Source organism: Ctenopharyngodon idella, chromosome 12 (assembly GCF_019924925.1).
Source record: "Ctenopharyngodon idella isolate HZGC_01 chromosome 12, HZGC01, whole genome shotgun sequence".
Lineage (NCBI taxonomy): Eukaryota > Metazoa > Chordata > Actinopteri > Cypriniformes > Xenocyprididae > Ctenopharyngodon > Ctenopharyngodon idella.
The window spans coordinates 30557-46703 of record NC_067231.1 but is presented as its reverse complement, the minus strand read 5'-3'; the positions used below and the strand labels follow the sequence as shown (position 1 = coordinate 46703).

At 38.3% G+C, this 16147-nt stretch overlaps 1 protein-coding gene across 2 annotated transcripts in view; it reads right to left on the bottom strand.

Annotated features, from left to right (window-relative positions):
• The window catches only part of si:ch1073-357b18.4 (uncharacterized protein LOC797129 homolog), a 39363-nt gene extending 24262 nt beyond the window's left edge, over nucleotides 1-15101 (bottom strand). The window contains exon 1 of one of the 2 annotated variants that reach the window (XM_051914963.1): nucleotides 14911-15101. The gene's annotated coding sequence lies outside the window, so the exon portion shown is untranslated. The remainder of the gene's footprint in view (nucleotides 1-14910) is intronic. The other variant, XM_051914962.1, reaches the window with a different exon arrangement.
• Nucleotides 15102-16147: the final 1046 nt, after the last annotated feature.

The following is a 16147-nucleotide window of genomic DNA, read 5'->3' as shown; positions in this document are numbered from 1 at the left end:
GGTTTTTTTCTCCATTTTAACACCAATTTGCCACTTGTCTGCCACCTGATGTCACCTGATGGAGTTTGGGTTCCTTGCCGCTGTCGCCTCTGGCTTGCTTAGTTGGGGACACTTGACTTGACATTTGATATTCAACAGTGCTTTGATCTGCCTGCATTGACACTATTCTTTAAGAGCTGCTGTGCAGCCAAACAATGTACCAGTTATCAATGTAAAGCTGCTTTGACACAATCTACATTGTAAAAAGCGCTATATAAATAAAGGTGACTTGACTTGACTTGACGAGGAAGCTGTGTTTAATCAGCCTGGAGTCATGAATGAACACTGCTGCGGCAGTGATATTTAACGAGGCTCCTGCGGGAGCTGGGCTGGAACAGCTGAGACTGAAGAGAGGTAAGGAGCTGCTTATATACTCTGGCTGTTGATTGGAAGATTAGATGGGCTCGCTCCTCCCTAAATTACGTTTAGGAACTTCACTAATTTATACATACAAACATATTTAAGTATGTACTGTTAATACCTAAACCTAATTTTGACAAAATGGTTTGCAGGACAGGGATTTGGCCCCTTTAAGTACATTAGTTGAAACAATACTGAATCATTTACATATTTACAGAATAAAAGATGAATCACAGAGACCGGTTAGAAACAAAGAGGCTGTTTTACTATTGCATTAATTCACATGGATCAATAATGAGATCAGCTGATTCTGCAGCACAGAGCAATCAAATGAAGTGCCAAACTGTTCATAACCTTATATGAAACAATGATTACTAGATGTGAGTGTGTAAACACCCACGTAGTTCTGTCTCAATGCACGAAATTAATCAAACTTATGGGAAATCCCATTAATGAAACTCTGATTCTTGAGAACGTGACAGGATGTTCAGCACAAACAAATACGGGGTAGACTTGATTTTACCCATTAGGAACTGATCGGATTGTTAAAAGTGGCTGTTACATAATAGAATGGAGCCAGACTAAAAGCAAGTTTGATAAAAACAACCTAAGATAGCTATTTGGGTAACACTTAACTTTTTTTTTTTTTCTTTTTTTTTGTCAATTTAGAATAAGCAAAAATGAAAATAATTCCTAATACGACCTAATATACCTACAATATACCTAATATTCCTAATATACAGTACAATACAATATATATACAGTATTTACACAAACAGTCGTAGATGAGACAGAGGGGGGAAGAAGGGACGCGGGCAGTGCCAAAGAAAAGAAAGTAACAAATACTAATAAGTAATAAATATCCCCTAAGACTAACTACAAAAAGAAAATGTGAAAAAGAAAAGTCTTCAGCGTCCGAGACGCCCTAACTAATCTACACTGCCTAACCAGAAAACCAAACGTACAGGGGGTGGCTTTCGCTCGTAACCTAATGGGAGACGGGGGCAAATGTAACATCTCAAATTACACCAATCAGAAATGAGACAGAACCATGAAACTCATTGTGCATGTGCTCTGTGGAGATCCCTCTATGCATTCCAAAGGACAAGCTTCTAAATCATACTTGGTTTTCTACAAAGACTCGTTTTTGAGGTATAAAAGTAATTTTTTTCATCTACAGTATTTTCCTCATACTGTCTTAACCATTAATGACTATGAAATTAAATCTGTCTTGTTTTGATGACCATTCTGTTGTCTAACCTTTGATATCTTTGTCAAACATTAGCTTTGTTGTTTCTAGCTAGAAGGGTAGCTTGTCATGGGGTGGTACAGTCGGGGGCAATTGTAACACTGCATTACAGTTGCCCCCGACACCATCAAAATAATATCCAACTACTTAGTAAGGACATGAAAATAGATTATTTTTTTCCAATAATTTAAGAAAAGTGTTTTTGCCTCTCAATCTGGGGATCCATTTTACTGAATAGGCCCTGTACACTGTTCACAGCATGCCGAGGTTCAGACCAAGGAAAACAGCAAGGGGAGTTAATTAATTGTTCTGAATAATATGGATGTAATGGATATTGAACAGCTTTAACTACAAACCCAATTCCAAAAAAGTTGGGACACTGTACAAATTGTGAATAAAAAAGGAATGCAATAATTTACAAATCTCATAAATTTATATTTTATTCACAATAGAATATAGATAACATATCAAATGTTGAAAGTGAGACATTTTGAAATGTCATGCCAAATATTGGCTCATTTTGGATTTCATGAGAGCTACACATTCCAAAAAAGTTGGGACAGGTAGCAATAAGAGGCCGGAAAAGTTAAATGTACATATAAGGAACAGCTGGAGGACCAATTTGCAACTTATTAGGTCAATTGGCAACATGATTGGGTATAAAAAGAGCCTCTCAGAGTGGCAGTGCCTCTCAGAAGTCAAGATGGGCAGAGGATCACCAATTCCCCCAATGCTGCGGCGAAAAATAGTGGAGCAATATCAGAAAGGAGTTTCTCAGAGAAAAATTGCAAAGTGTTTGAAGTTATCATCATCTACAGTGCATAATATCATCCAAAGATTCAGAGAATCTGGAACAATCTCTGTGCGTAAGGGTCAAGGCCGGAAAACCATACTGGATGCCCGTGATCTTCGGGCCCTTAGACGGCACTGCATCACATACAGGAATGCTACTGTAATGGAAATCACAACATGGGCTCAGGAATACTTCCAGAAAACATTGTCGGTGAACACAATCCACCGTGCCATTCGCCGTTGCCGGCTAAAACTCTATAGGTCAAAAAAGAAGCCGTATCTAAACATGATCCAGAAGCGCAGGCGTTTTCTCTGGGCCAAAGCTCATTTAAAATGGACTGTGGCAAAGTGGAAAACTGTTCTGTGGTCAGACGAAACAAAATTTGAAGTTCTTTTTGGAAAACTGGGGCGCCATGTCATCCGGACTAAAGAGGACAAGGACAAACCAAGTTGTTATCAGCGCTCAGTTCAGAAGCCTGCATCTCTGATGGTATGGGGTTGCATGAGGGCATGTGGCATGGGCAGCTTACACATCTGGAAAGGCACCATCAATGCTGAAAGGTATATCCAAGTTCTAGAACAACATATGCTCCCATCCAGACGTCGTCTCTTTCAGGGAAGACCTTGCATTTTCCAACATGACAATGCCAGACCACATACTGCATCAATTACAACATCATGGCTGCGTAGAAGAAGGATCCGGGTACTGAAATGGCCAGCCTGCAGTCCAGATCTTTCACCCATAGAAAACATTTGGCGCATCATAAAGAGGAAGATGCGACAAAGAAGACCTAAGACAGTTGAGCAACTAGAAGCCTGTATTAGACAAGAATAGGACAACATTCCTATTCCTAAACTTGAGCAACTTGTCTCCTCAGTCCCCAGACGTTTGCAGACTGTTATAAAAAAAAGAGGGGATGCCACACAGTGGTAAACATGGCCTTGTCCCAACTTTACTGAGATGTGTTGATGCCATGAAATTTTAAATCAACTTATTTTTCCCTTAAAATGATACATTTTCTCAGTTTAAACATTTGATATGTCACCTATGTTGTATTCTGAATAAAATATTGAAATTTGAAACTTCCACATCATTGCATTCCTTTTTTATACACAATTTGTACAGTGTCCCAACTTTTTTGGAATCGGGTTTCTATATCTATATTCTCTGGAGTCTATTGTGGTCATTGGTATTTATATGAAGGTATTACATGTGTTGTTGCAATTGCCCCCTGCATGTGGGGGCAGATGTAACATTTGACTTCTAGTGTTTCAATCAATATTATGACTCTAACATTGCTTGTGGTGACTGTTAACAAGTAGAACACAGATACAAGTTACTGACATAAAAATTGTATCCAAATATTTCAAAAGGTTTTTGAGTAATGATGACATGACCAAAATTTGTTACAATTGCCCCCGGTCTCCCCCTACTATACAAAGACAGTTCCTATGTGTTGCAATGTATGTCACATGACGTTCTTACCTGTCTGCTTTTTCCTGGCCTAGTAACATATAATAACACTTGACAAATGTCACATAAAAGGGAAAAGAAACAAATATATCAAAAAGGCGAACGTACACATAAGGCAAGCAACACAAACAAAAGGGGATACAAGAATTAAACAAGATGACAACAAAATTATTGGCACAAAACAACAACAACATGGAGGGCTTGTAAGTGGTCTGGCATGCTCTTTTATCTGTGATTGGTGGAAGGATGGGAGGATGACGTCAGCGGATGATGATGAATGACTGGACCAATGAGCAGTGTCTAAGAAAGTGAAAGTGACGGTGAAAAGCAGAGAGAGAGAAAAACAAACACACACACACACACACAGCACAAGGACGTAACATGACCACAAACATGCATTAGGAAAGTAAATGTGCTCATGCGTTTCTCTGATGAGTGATTGGGAAGCGGGACACAGAAAACCTGGAGTAGAGTTTGGAAAACCTGGAGCGATTACTGTCAAATTCTGGAGCTCAGCATGCAAAATTTAAATGAACTTTATTTACCACTCAGACTAGGGCTGGGCGATATGGCCAAAAAGTCATATCTTGGTATTTTTTGGCTAAATGGCGATATACAGTATATATCTCAGTATTTTCTACATTTTTCTATTTGGATTTAGAAAAAAAAAAAAATCTGTGTTTATTTTTTAAAAATCTTAATTTAACAACCTGCCTTATGTTGTCCTACAAACATTTTATATAAGCAAGTTTATATTGAAAGCTATTAATACAAATATAGTGAATGTAACCATGTAGTCTGGCACACTAATAGGCCTACAGTATGTGCAAAAAAGAGAAAGTTACTTTACATTATAACATTGTAACATTACAATCTAAAAATAAAATAATGCTTTTTAAAGCAGAAGTTAAATTCACTAGACTAAAAATTAAAATAAAAACAAAAGCACAGACTAATTAGCTATATATTTATATATTATATTATATATATATATATATATATATATATATAGTCACTGCTATCATAAAAATACACTTACTTGTAGGTTTAAAATTCTACATATGGCACATTTATTGTTCAACAACAAACATTTGATCAAAATGTATATTTCAGTCAGAATTATGGCGATCCCATTCTATTGAGCTCCGTCTGTTTGGCGCGAATGCGCGCAGCGGCGCTCGGTCATGGAAGTCTATGAAGTTTAGAGGAGAATGAGATTCGTTAGCAGAAGGCTCGTTCACTCCTGACAGCAAAATGGAAATATTTGTATGACTTTCTAACATTTACAGATGGAGCATATACCTGTAAAATGTAAGTTATGCGCTTAGGAAAACACCACAGCACAAAAGCATTAAACAGCGCAAATATCTGTCAGCACATGAATCTGTCCGAGCATCTGACGGGGCAAGCCGCTTTAAACAATAGGCCTACGTGTTTAGGCTATCTTAATCTAACGAGTTATTTTTAAAGCCCTTAATATTAAGCATGTCTCATGTGTAAGCCAAATTGTATTATGCATTTCCCCCGCAGCAGCACTCTGCGACGTCCACCGCTGTTTTTCAGATGCGCTCTTGAAACTACTGTATATCGATATAAACGGTATCGCCTCATTCTGTATCGTATATTAAAAATATATCGGTATATCGTACAAACTCGATATACCGCCCAGCCCTAACTCAGACAAGTCATTACTGACCTAATTAACAGCTCTATAAGTGTGAGCGTCTCTGAAAGAGAAAATAAGCAGAAAGAAAAAAAGCTAATATATTTTTGGAAATATTCATTGTTACCATGGTAAATCCTGAAGCCAGTGGATGTTACAGATTTGATTTATGTTTTTGCTTAGTGCTTTAATTAGCCACAGAATTATATGTCAGTTATGTTTTCTTTCAGGAGCACATACAGATATCTTGAACTTGGAGAAGTTAAAAAGTTATTCAGTAAAATTCAAACCAGGCCATTTTAAATTAGTACCATCATGTTAGTTGTGCCGTAACCTCCATGTAAGTGGAATCATTCCAACAAATTAATTACTGTGCTACATGACTATTTATGGATCTGTCTTGGAAACTAAAATAATAATACTAATAATAATAAAGTTCAGTGGACACCCTCCCACTCTGTGATGTAAGCAAGTGTGTGAAGTTCACATTATACAGAGGTCTTGGCCACCGCCGGTTGCAGGCAGCAGGTGGGCTCTAATGTCCTTGCAATCAAAGTCTTCATCTTGAAAGAGTTTCAGGCAGTTCAATAAGCCAGCAGCACTGTCCCTCATCAGCCGCCAGCATCCCTGCAGGACAGGCAAACACACACACACACACACACACACACACACACACACACACACACATACCTACGCACATATATCCTCATCAGCCACATGCTACAGAAGAGATCTCTCATCAGGACCTCGTCACAAATACACACTCACTCTTCAACCACAGCTGCTGCTGTTTTGGATCCAACACGGAATCAATCAAGTTATAGAAAGAGGAGATTTAAGCAGGCTTTAGTGAAAGGCTGAGCTCTATGTTAGACACAATGACCAGAACTAAGGTAAAACTCAAACAGATATGGCAGGAACACAATGCACAAACAGGTAAGAGATGATACTTGAGATCGTTAGCAGATGAGATAGACTTGTATTGTTGACTTTGAGTCTTTGTCTCACAGAACAGTTGGAGCACACACACACAAACACAAGGGAAGAACGCTGAGACGAGGGATGACTGGAAGACGACTTGGATGACGTGATGACTGGAGATCGAGGTGGATAAGATAAGTGCAGTAATCAGGAACATAAAGCAGGTAACCAGTCTGTAGCATCAGACGAGGTCAGACCAGCACTGAGGGAGTGTGTGTGCTCTATATAGGTGCCAGGGAGGATGATGGGAAATGCAGTCTGTGACATATATCTAGTGACCGTTCTAGTTATCTATAATGATTTAACCACTCATATGCAGACATTTTAACATTTCGAGTTAAATTAAAGATTAAATTAAAAATAGCTGAAGCTTACTGTAGAGTGTTGCCAATAAATATTTTTACAGAATTATTTCAGCTGCTGCATAAAATCGTATGCATTTCACTTCAGTTGATGATTGATGATGATGATGCTGTTTGTAATGTGGTATGTAATGCTTCATGTAATGTAATGATTAGATATGTATATGTAGCTCTGAATGAAGTCATTTTAGAGTGTTTTTTCAGTGAGCCCTCAAGAGTAAGTAGTGGGACTCCTGCATGATTGCTACTGAAATACATGAGCTGTGATATGCATGAGAGAACAGCGACAGCAGTAATAACAACCCCATCATTGTTTTAACAAGTACATTATCCATCACAATTTTTAGTGCTTCTAGATTTTCTCTTTGAAACTATAGCAAAGATCGACTATGAGTTTCAGTATGTGACACTGACATCATTGGCTCTTATGCCTCAATTAAAACTGTAACAATTTATGATACCTAAACATTTCCCCAATAAAATTCCCCCTTAAAAATATTCTCACACAATGCAGATATAACAACAACTAATGGAACTCTGGTGAACCTCCCCACCAATGTTCTGTTTGAAAATAAAATGAAAATATACAGTTATGGTTTACGTTTTCTTTATTGGATTTAGTTGAGATAATTTCATTCAGGTGGGTTTCTGTAATTGGTATCTGCCAACAGTACATTGTTTTTCCGCTTGGGCAAGCTAATGGCTACAGCTTTTCTAGCACATGAAATCGCTAGATGCCACGCAACCAATAAGAATGTGTAACAGTGACACCGATCCATAGCAATAAGCAGAGACACAAGTTATAAAGTAAAATATCGTCGCGCCAGTTAAGCTTTTTTCGTAAGTTGAATACAGAAGGTGTAGGACGTAGCGTGAGCGTTTTGAACAGCGAGAGGCGTTACACTTTCTTCACAAGTAGAATATGGAAGGCGATCTGGCGGAAGCTAGATATTTTACTTTATAACTTGTTAAATATAGATATTTTTTATACACAAACGCATCGCTTTGTTTCGTTTCAGAAGGCCTTTATTAACCCCCCAGAGCCATGTGGAGTATGTTTTGCTTTTGATGGATGGACTTTCTTGAGCTTTGTACTCATTGGTCCCGTTCATTGCCGTTATAAGGCTTAGATGCGTCAGGATATTTATTAATATAACTACGATTGTGTTCATCAGAAAGAAGAAAGGGGGATGGCCTGAGAGTGAGCAAAGCTTGTGGTAATTTTCATTTGAAAGTGAACTAATCCTTTGATGCCTTATTCTGCATGACCATATTCTACATCCCATAATCCTACCCAATACCTAAACTTAACAACTTACCTTACTAACTATTAATAATCAGTAATTAAGAGTTTATTGAGGTAAAAGTCATAGTTAATAGTTAGTTAATAGTGAGAATTGGACCCTAATCTAAAAAAATGACCCAAATTTCTATTAAAGGGGTCTGGATGAGCTAGAGAAGATGAAGAAGAAGACCTGCTTCATAGCGTGTTGTTGCCATGTTTTTCCATCCTTGACCTTACTAAGGCTGACGAACTTAGAAAACAGTAGTTAAAATTTATTTTTAACACTGTTCCTGAACATCATAACCCCAAAGTTTATCTGTGTGTGGCACATTTTATGGGGGACAGCTTCCAGAACCTAAGAGAGTACAATGCCGCTATGCACAAAAGCTTCTCCTGAAATACAGAGCAGTTCCCACTTTGTTGGTACAATTCGTTGTTTATGGATCACAACCTTTAAGTATATTTGTGGCTCCGCTAGTCTGCTAGCTAACATTACAGTGTCGAGGAAGGGTTTAGCTACGGGGCTCTCGCTTTTGTTCAACGATCTTTAGGAACTTACCACACTGAAACATCCTGTAAAATCTGTGCTTGCAAATGACTTTCTTCTTTCTGATGAACACAATCGTAGTTATATTAATAACTATCCTGACGCATCTAAGCCTTATAATGGCAGTGAACGGGACCAATGTTGTCAATGCAAATCTTCAACAGGATCCTCTTGTTTGTAAACATTCTCAGGGTCTGAAGCTGAGCTGATGAAACTTGCGGTTATGGTAAGGTATGTGACATTTCCGGAATACGCTCTAAGCAGTTCACCAATCACAACACACTGGGCCAGCCGACCAATCAGAGCACATTTTGTATTTCAGAAGGAGGGGCTTCATCGAAACAGGAACTCAACAGTGCATTTGAGACAGTCTGGGGAGAGAGGTGCTGCAATAATGTAAAATAATAGGACACCTTTAATGTAACCATTAAAAAGCAAATCCCCACTCTCATTCTCTCAAATGGGTTAGGTAATGACTCCTTCTTTTGTCGTCTAATTCTACTTCAAGAGGGAGTCTGCCTTGAAATACAGGAGTAGGGTACTTTTGAAATTTTTTTGGTTCAAACTTATTCATCTGACATTGATTCCCACCTTTTCATGGGTTAAGTATGTCTGGTTTTAGCACTCACTAATTGGTATAGTTTTGTCCAGCTGAGAAAGCCAGTGGGAAAGAGTGTGTCTGCCGGAAGTGTCAGAAACGCAGAGCAGTGCATCGTCTGTGCTGAACTTCTTCACCTCTGCACATGATCTGTCACAGACTTCAGGGCCATTAATTTGTGTGTTGCATACTAATACTAATTTGATAATTAAATCTGCATACAATTTAATACCCTGACTGCCTCTTGGTTTGACACTTATCTCCAAACACGAATGATGCATGATCCTTATCTTTTCATTCCTTTTTAAAGGCTTACTGTATTTCACCCCAGAATGAAATAACTTTCACTTTTTATTCACCCTCGTGTCAAACCTGTGTGCTTCTTGTCCAGGCTCTTGTTCTATCCAGACTGGACTATTGTAATGCTCTCTTGGCAGGCCTTCCAGCATGCACTGTCAAGCCTCTACAACTGATCCAGAATGCTGCAGCAAGACTAGTCTTTAACGAACCGAAGAAAGCACATGTCACACCTCTCTTCATCAGTTTGCATTGGCTGCCAATAGCTGCTCGCATCCAATTCAAGTCTCTAATGTTTGCCTACAGAACATCCACTGGCTCTGCACCACTATACCTAAACCCACTACTTCAGACTTATGCGCCCTCCAGAAGCTTGCGTTCTGCAAGTGAACGGCGTCTTGTGGTGCCATCCCAAAGGGGCACAAAATCACTCTCACGGACCTTCTCCTGGTCTGTTCCTGGTTGGTGGAATGACCTGCCACGCTCTATCCGAGCAGCTGAGTCTTTAGCCATTCTCAAAAAACTGCTAAAGACATATCTTTTTCGTCAACACTTGACCCAGTAATATAGCACTTTTTTAATTTATATTTTACTTTTCTTTTTTCGATTTTTCTATTCTTTCTTCATCTATTTGCGCATATATTTAAAAAAAAAAAAATTGTAAGTCGCTTTGGAGAAAAGCGTCTGCTAAATGACTAAATGTAAATGTTCTATCTTCAGCTGCAGAGATGTGGTCACTGGGAAAAAGCACATTTTGTTTTTTAAAGAAAAAAAAAATGCATTTGCATTTTCAAATGCAATTACATAAAAATAACATAATTTTCATTTATCTTTTCAGTTTCTTTTCATGTATACAGAAAATTTAAATCATATTTTGCATTATAATTTACATTTTGCATTAAACTATTTGCTCACGCTGCGCTGTAGGACTCCTGACCAACAGAATCTATTCATAAGTGATCCTAAGTCACTAGCCCTGGAATTCAATTTATCACTAAAAAGTGGTTTTACAAGTTGCACTCTGATGGATTCCCGGCCAAAAATATAAAATAATTAAACTTCAGACTTTGCAAATCAAAGAACTAGCAGGAGGAGTCAAAAGACTATGAGTCAGCATAAACCAGTATATAACCAGCATGTTATCAGCCACAACAGAACCACTCTGAACTCTGTTCCTGAGCGATGTTTGACAGTTGGCGCATATTTTACAACCTGATAAGAGACTCGAGTTTATTTAGAATCCCTGGCTTACGGTGTTTAAGCGAGGACACGATTTTGTTTGATGAGATCAGATCTGATTCCTGAAAAACACAAGATATATTGACATTTCTATTCCAGAAGGGAGTTATCGTTGTGGTGCATGCAGTCAATGTAACTATACATATCATTTAAACATCTCCATTTGGGAAAATCCATTCAGATAAAAGGGATTAAAGTTGTAAAACAAAAGCTGTTATTTACCTTATAACATGTCCTTGTGGTAAATTATATATGGGAAAAAAACAATTAGGGAATTATAAACACATATTGCAGAGCATTGCAGTACAATAAGATGTAAAAATATCAATGATACATTAGCCATACACTTCGTAGAACATATTCATCCAACTGCCTCAATATAGGAGTTGAGAAGATGTCTTTACCAAGAAGAGGAGGGGATTTAAATAAACTTTTATTGAAGCAAGAAGCCTTTTGGATACACAAATTAAAAACTCTGGTATAATTTGGTTTGAATATAGATTTTGACCTGACCTGTGTTTTTTTTTTTTTTTAATGAGGTGACTAAAATTAAATATGTATTTGATTAAAACTGATGTATATTTAATGTTGTTGTCGGTGTTGTGTTTTCTGTTTTCTTGATAAGAAAGAGACTTTTACTTACAATTAGCTTGATAAAGGGTTAGTTCACCCTCCAGATCTTCCTTACTTGCGGGTGCTATTTTTATCTTTGGGAATCCATTCTCATAATTTTCCTTTCTTGCAATGATCTCTCTATAGCTGCTTGGTATTACATAAAAAATCTCTTCCATTAGCTTTGCTGTAAGTCTTAATGACCGTAATCCTGTCACCTCTTTGAGGGTCTCTGCTGATCTCAATCCATTATTGTCCAAGAGGTGCCCCAGTTTTACAATTTTATTCCTTAGTAAGCATGTTCATATACTCACAGAAGATAACATCCTTGTCTGTATCATTGGATTAAAAAGCAAGGGTTCTTCAGTGATCCAGTGTCTTTGAGGATCAGTGTCCCTCTCTACTTTAAAAACAGTTCTCCAGACCTGAAACATAGACCTGTAAAATGGTGTAAGCTCAGACAAGCTCACTTCCTCCAGTTTTATTAGGAATAAATGTTTGTCCAATCCCAGTCCTCCTGCTTTCTGTAGCAAAGCACAAGCAGTTTGGGCCCAAGTCAAGTCCTTATGGTACAGGAGTCTCTGTGCTGCTTGTATCCTAAAAGCACGGATAGGACTCCTCACATCCACTAAACCCTGTCCTCCTTCCTGGACAGGTAGATACAATGCTGCTGCTTGGATCCAGTGCTACCTGCTCTAGAAGAAGTCCACTAATGCTCTCTGTATACGGCAGATCAGTTCATCAGGTGGCTCCATGACCATCATCTTGTGCCACAATGTAGAGTCAGTTAGGTTATTAACAACCAAAACTTGCCCTCTATACGACATCTGTGGTAATAGCCATTTCCATTTAAACAATCGGGCAATTACTTTCTCCGGCATTCCCTCCCAATTCTTTATCTGATATTGATTATTCCCTAAATATACACCTAAAACTTTCAGCCCTTCCCTACCCCATTTCAACCCACCAGGAAGCTGTGGAGGTCCTTTTCCCACCCACTGTCCAATAATAAAACCCTCACTTTTTCCCCAGTTAAATCTAGCTGATGCCTTTTCATATTGTTCAATGTTCTTAGTTAAAACTGTAACATCATCCTGGCCTGTAATAAAATCGGTAGAACTTATGTCTCCTTAACCTGCACAAAAGAGGTTCAATAACAAGGCTATACAGCTGTCCTGAAAGTGGACAGCCTTGCCTAATTCCTCTAAAAACAGGTATTGGTGCACTTAAACCACCACCAGCTTTTACAAGAACAAATGCATTTGAATACAACTGAATATATGAAATAAATGTGTTACCAAAACCAAAATACTGTAAGTAATGTTATCATCCAGAGCCTTTTTTCTGCTCAAGCTTTGGTAGATCACTGAGTAGATCATCAGCGCTTTCAGAGTTACAGTTTTCAGAAGCATATAATTGTGAATAGAAATCCACAGCCAACTTCCTTATTTCCACATGATCTGTTGTTATAGAACCACCATGACGGCGAAGATGATACATTTGCTTCTGTGTTGTACTTTTCTTTTCAAGATTAAAAAAGAATGTGCTTGGAGTGTCCATGTCTTTAATAGAGCAAAATCTTGCCCTTATTAGCGCTGTCTTTACTTGTTCTTGTAGAAAAGTTCCAAGCTCTTTCTTTTTCCTTTGTAGAGCATCATCATGCACAAGTTCATTATTATTAAAAATGTCCTGTTCTAAAAGTTTAATGTCTCTTTGTAGTCTTTTCACAGTTTCCTTCACCACTGATCCAATATCAGATGAATAATTCTGACAAAAAATCCTTATGTTAACTTTACCCACATCCCACCACTGATTGAAATTCTCAAATGACTCTTTCCTCATTTTCCAGTTCTCTCAGAAAAAATCAAATGAATCACATAAATTAACATCTTGTAGTAATATAGCATTAAAATGCCGGTAATAAGTGGATTTTGACATATTTTTAAAAAATAACCATGTGATGGTCTGAAAAACCATTAGGCAAAATGGAAGCATTCATCACCCAATTATTCCATATTTTACCAAAGTAAAATTGTTCTTCCAAAGTTCTTCTCATTTTCATAAAAAAATCCATCCTTTCAGACCCATTATTTGGGGCATAAACATTCATGAACACAAATACCATTCCTCCAACCTCAATCTTAGTTAACAAAAGTCTACCTTTGATAACCTCATCTACAGTTAAAATATTAACATTTATACTTTTAGAAAATAAAATCGCTACTCCTGCGCTATTATTTGTCCCATGACATAAAGTGAGCTTCCCTTCCCACCACATACTCCATTCATTTTCATTATCAGTATTAATATGGGTTTCTTCTAAAAAAGCTACATCAACCCGGTTAATTTAAAAAAAACTCTAAGACCATTGCTAACTTAGTCTTGTCTCTACCTCCATTTATATTTGAGGAGCCCACCCTTAAAAGCCCCATAAGAAAGAGGAAATAAAAGAGATAGGACAGGTACAAACGTAACTCACAAAGTTTAGAAATCACCATGTGCAATTTGTTAATTTTATTTTTATTTTTTCCGAAGCATGCCCTTTATACTTCCTTAACCTTGTTACCATTTTCTTCAGACAAAATTCTCTTTTTTTTTACTTAAAGCCTCGTAACTGACCATTTTCTGCAACAACATCACTGACCCAATGAATTTTTTCCGTATCTGGAAAAAAAATCCTTAACCTTCACTACTTTTCCAAATGTTGCATCCAAAAAGTTATTAATTTCCTGCAATGTGTACGTATCATCCAAAACTGAATTGAATCATCATCTCCTATCTCTTTCTCCTCAGACATTTCAACACATTCAGATGTCCCTGCCACTTCATCATCTGCACTTCTATTAACCTCATCCTTTTAACTTTGTTCATACAAACCAGATTTTTCAACTTTCTCAACCTCATTGTCATCACCATCATCATTAACAACATCATCAGTTTGAATATCACTTTGAGCTTGACCGTCACTCGACTCTCCAGCGTGAGACTGTGGTGCAGTATCATATCCATTTCCTACATCAGCAGCATCACTGGGGCCAGCAATCTCCTCACTGTTCTGAGCTTTATGTGGACACACCATCCTTTTATGTCCCACATCTACACACTCAAAACACGTCATACTTCCAGAGTTTGCATAAACCATGTACGCCTTTCCTTCATGCTATACCTTGAAAGAAACATGCTATTCTGGCTCATTCAAAAACATGAACGCCTGCCTCCTAAATAACATAACATGCTTTAATGCTACATTTCTATAGTGAAATGGAACCATTTTAACTGCGCTAGCAAACTTTCCATAACGAACTAACCCCCGCTCAATCTCATCATTATGAATGAATGGGGGCACGTTCGAGATAGTTATACGTGTCGTCAGTGTAACCAGCGGGGAAACATTAATAAAATTGCCACTTACCACAATTCCGCTGACAACGAGATGATTTGCTAACTCTTCCTCCTTTACAAAAATCACAACTGCCTTGTTCATCCTCGAGGCCGAAGAAATGTTTTCAAAGCCGATCTGCTCTCCGACCGCCACTAGCACGTCTTCCACCTCCACACCTGGCGCAGGAACACACCTAATTCCATTACGCAGAGACACAGGTGTCGGTGGCTCTCCTCCATTTGGAAATGACGCCATCCCAACACCGTCCCTAAAACTTAAAGATAACTCAACTTAACCAAATTTCAAAAATCTACTGTTATAACCCAAATTTTAAAGATGAAAAATAAGGAAAAAATAAATAGCAGTCACCCTCTCCCCTTACTAATCCCCACACACACCCAAACACTCCCAGCATGCACCGAGAGAGAGAGAGAGAGAGAGAGAGAGAGAGAGAGAGAGAGAGAGAGAGAGAGAGAATGGCAAGCACTTTTGAAGGGAAACACACACATACACACACACACTCACACAAACACAAACACACACTCTTTCTATCACACACAGACTCTTTCTTTACCGCAACACAGTTTATTCATCTCAACATTTCAGTAAAAATCTTTTCAAAGGCCAGTCTCTTAAAGCCCTCCAAAATGTTTAGATCAGTCTATCTTCCTCTCCGGCTGCAGCATTGCTGTTTGTCCAGATGGCGAGGAGTGGGATGTTTATGACAGTTATCTTCGAAGCAGACGGTTGGCCCATTCCCTCACCATAGACGCCTATATTTGGGCCCTTTCCTCCTGACTCATTTCACTACTCATCTCCCTAAACTAGACCAACTGATCTAAAAGCCATATCGACTCTTTCTCCTCCTTCCACCCACACTGAAGTGTTTTTATCACTGGCTGGCTGCGTGGGCGGAAGGGTGGATGCGGTGCAGGTATTTTGGGAAAATGTAGAGAAAGAGAGGCACATGTGAGAGCATTGATGATGCTTATTAATATGGGTGTACATATTTACTCTGGCAACAATTCATAAATGATCGAACTAATACATTATGATGTAAGGTTGAAAAAAAATCTAAGATATTTGAAAATGAAAAAGACTTTTGCTTACCTGTTCTAAACCTCTCTTATCTCAAGGGCCATTTGGAACTCCTAAAGACAAAGAGGTGTTGATAGTGATCAAGGCCTGTAGGCCAAGATGTGTGTACACTGAGGTTCTACGAACTGTCACACCTTTAGTAGAGTGGGGGAAGTTGTACTCATGTGAT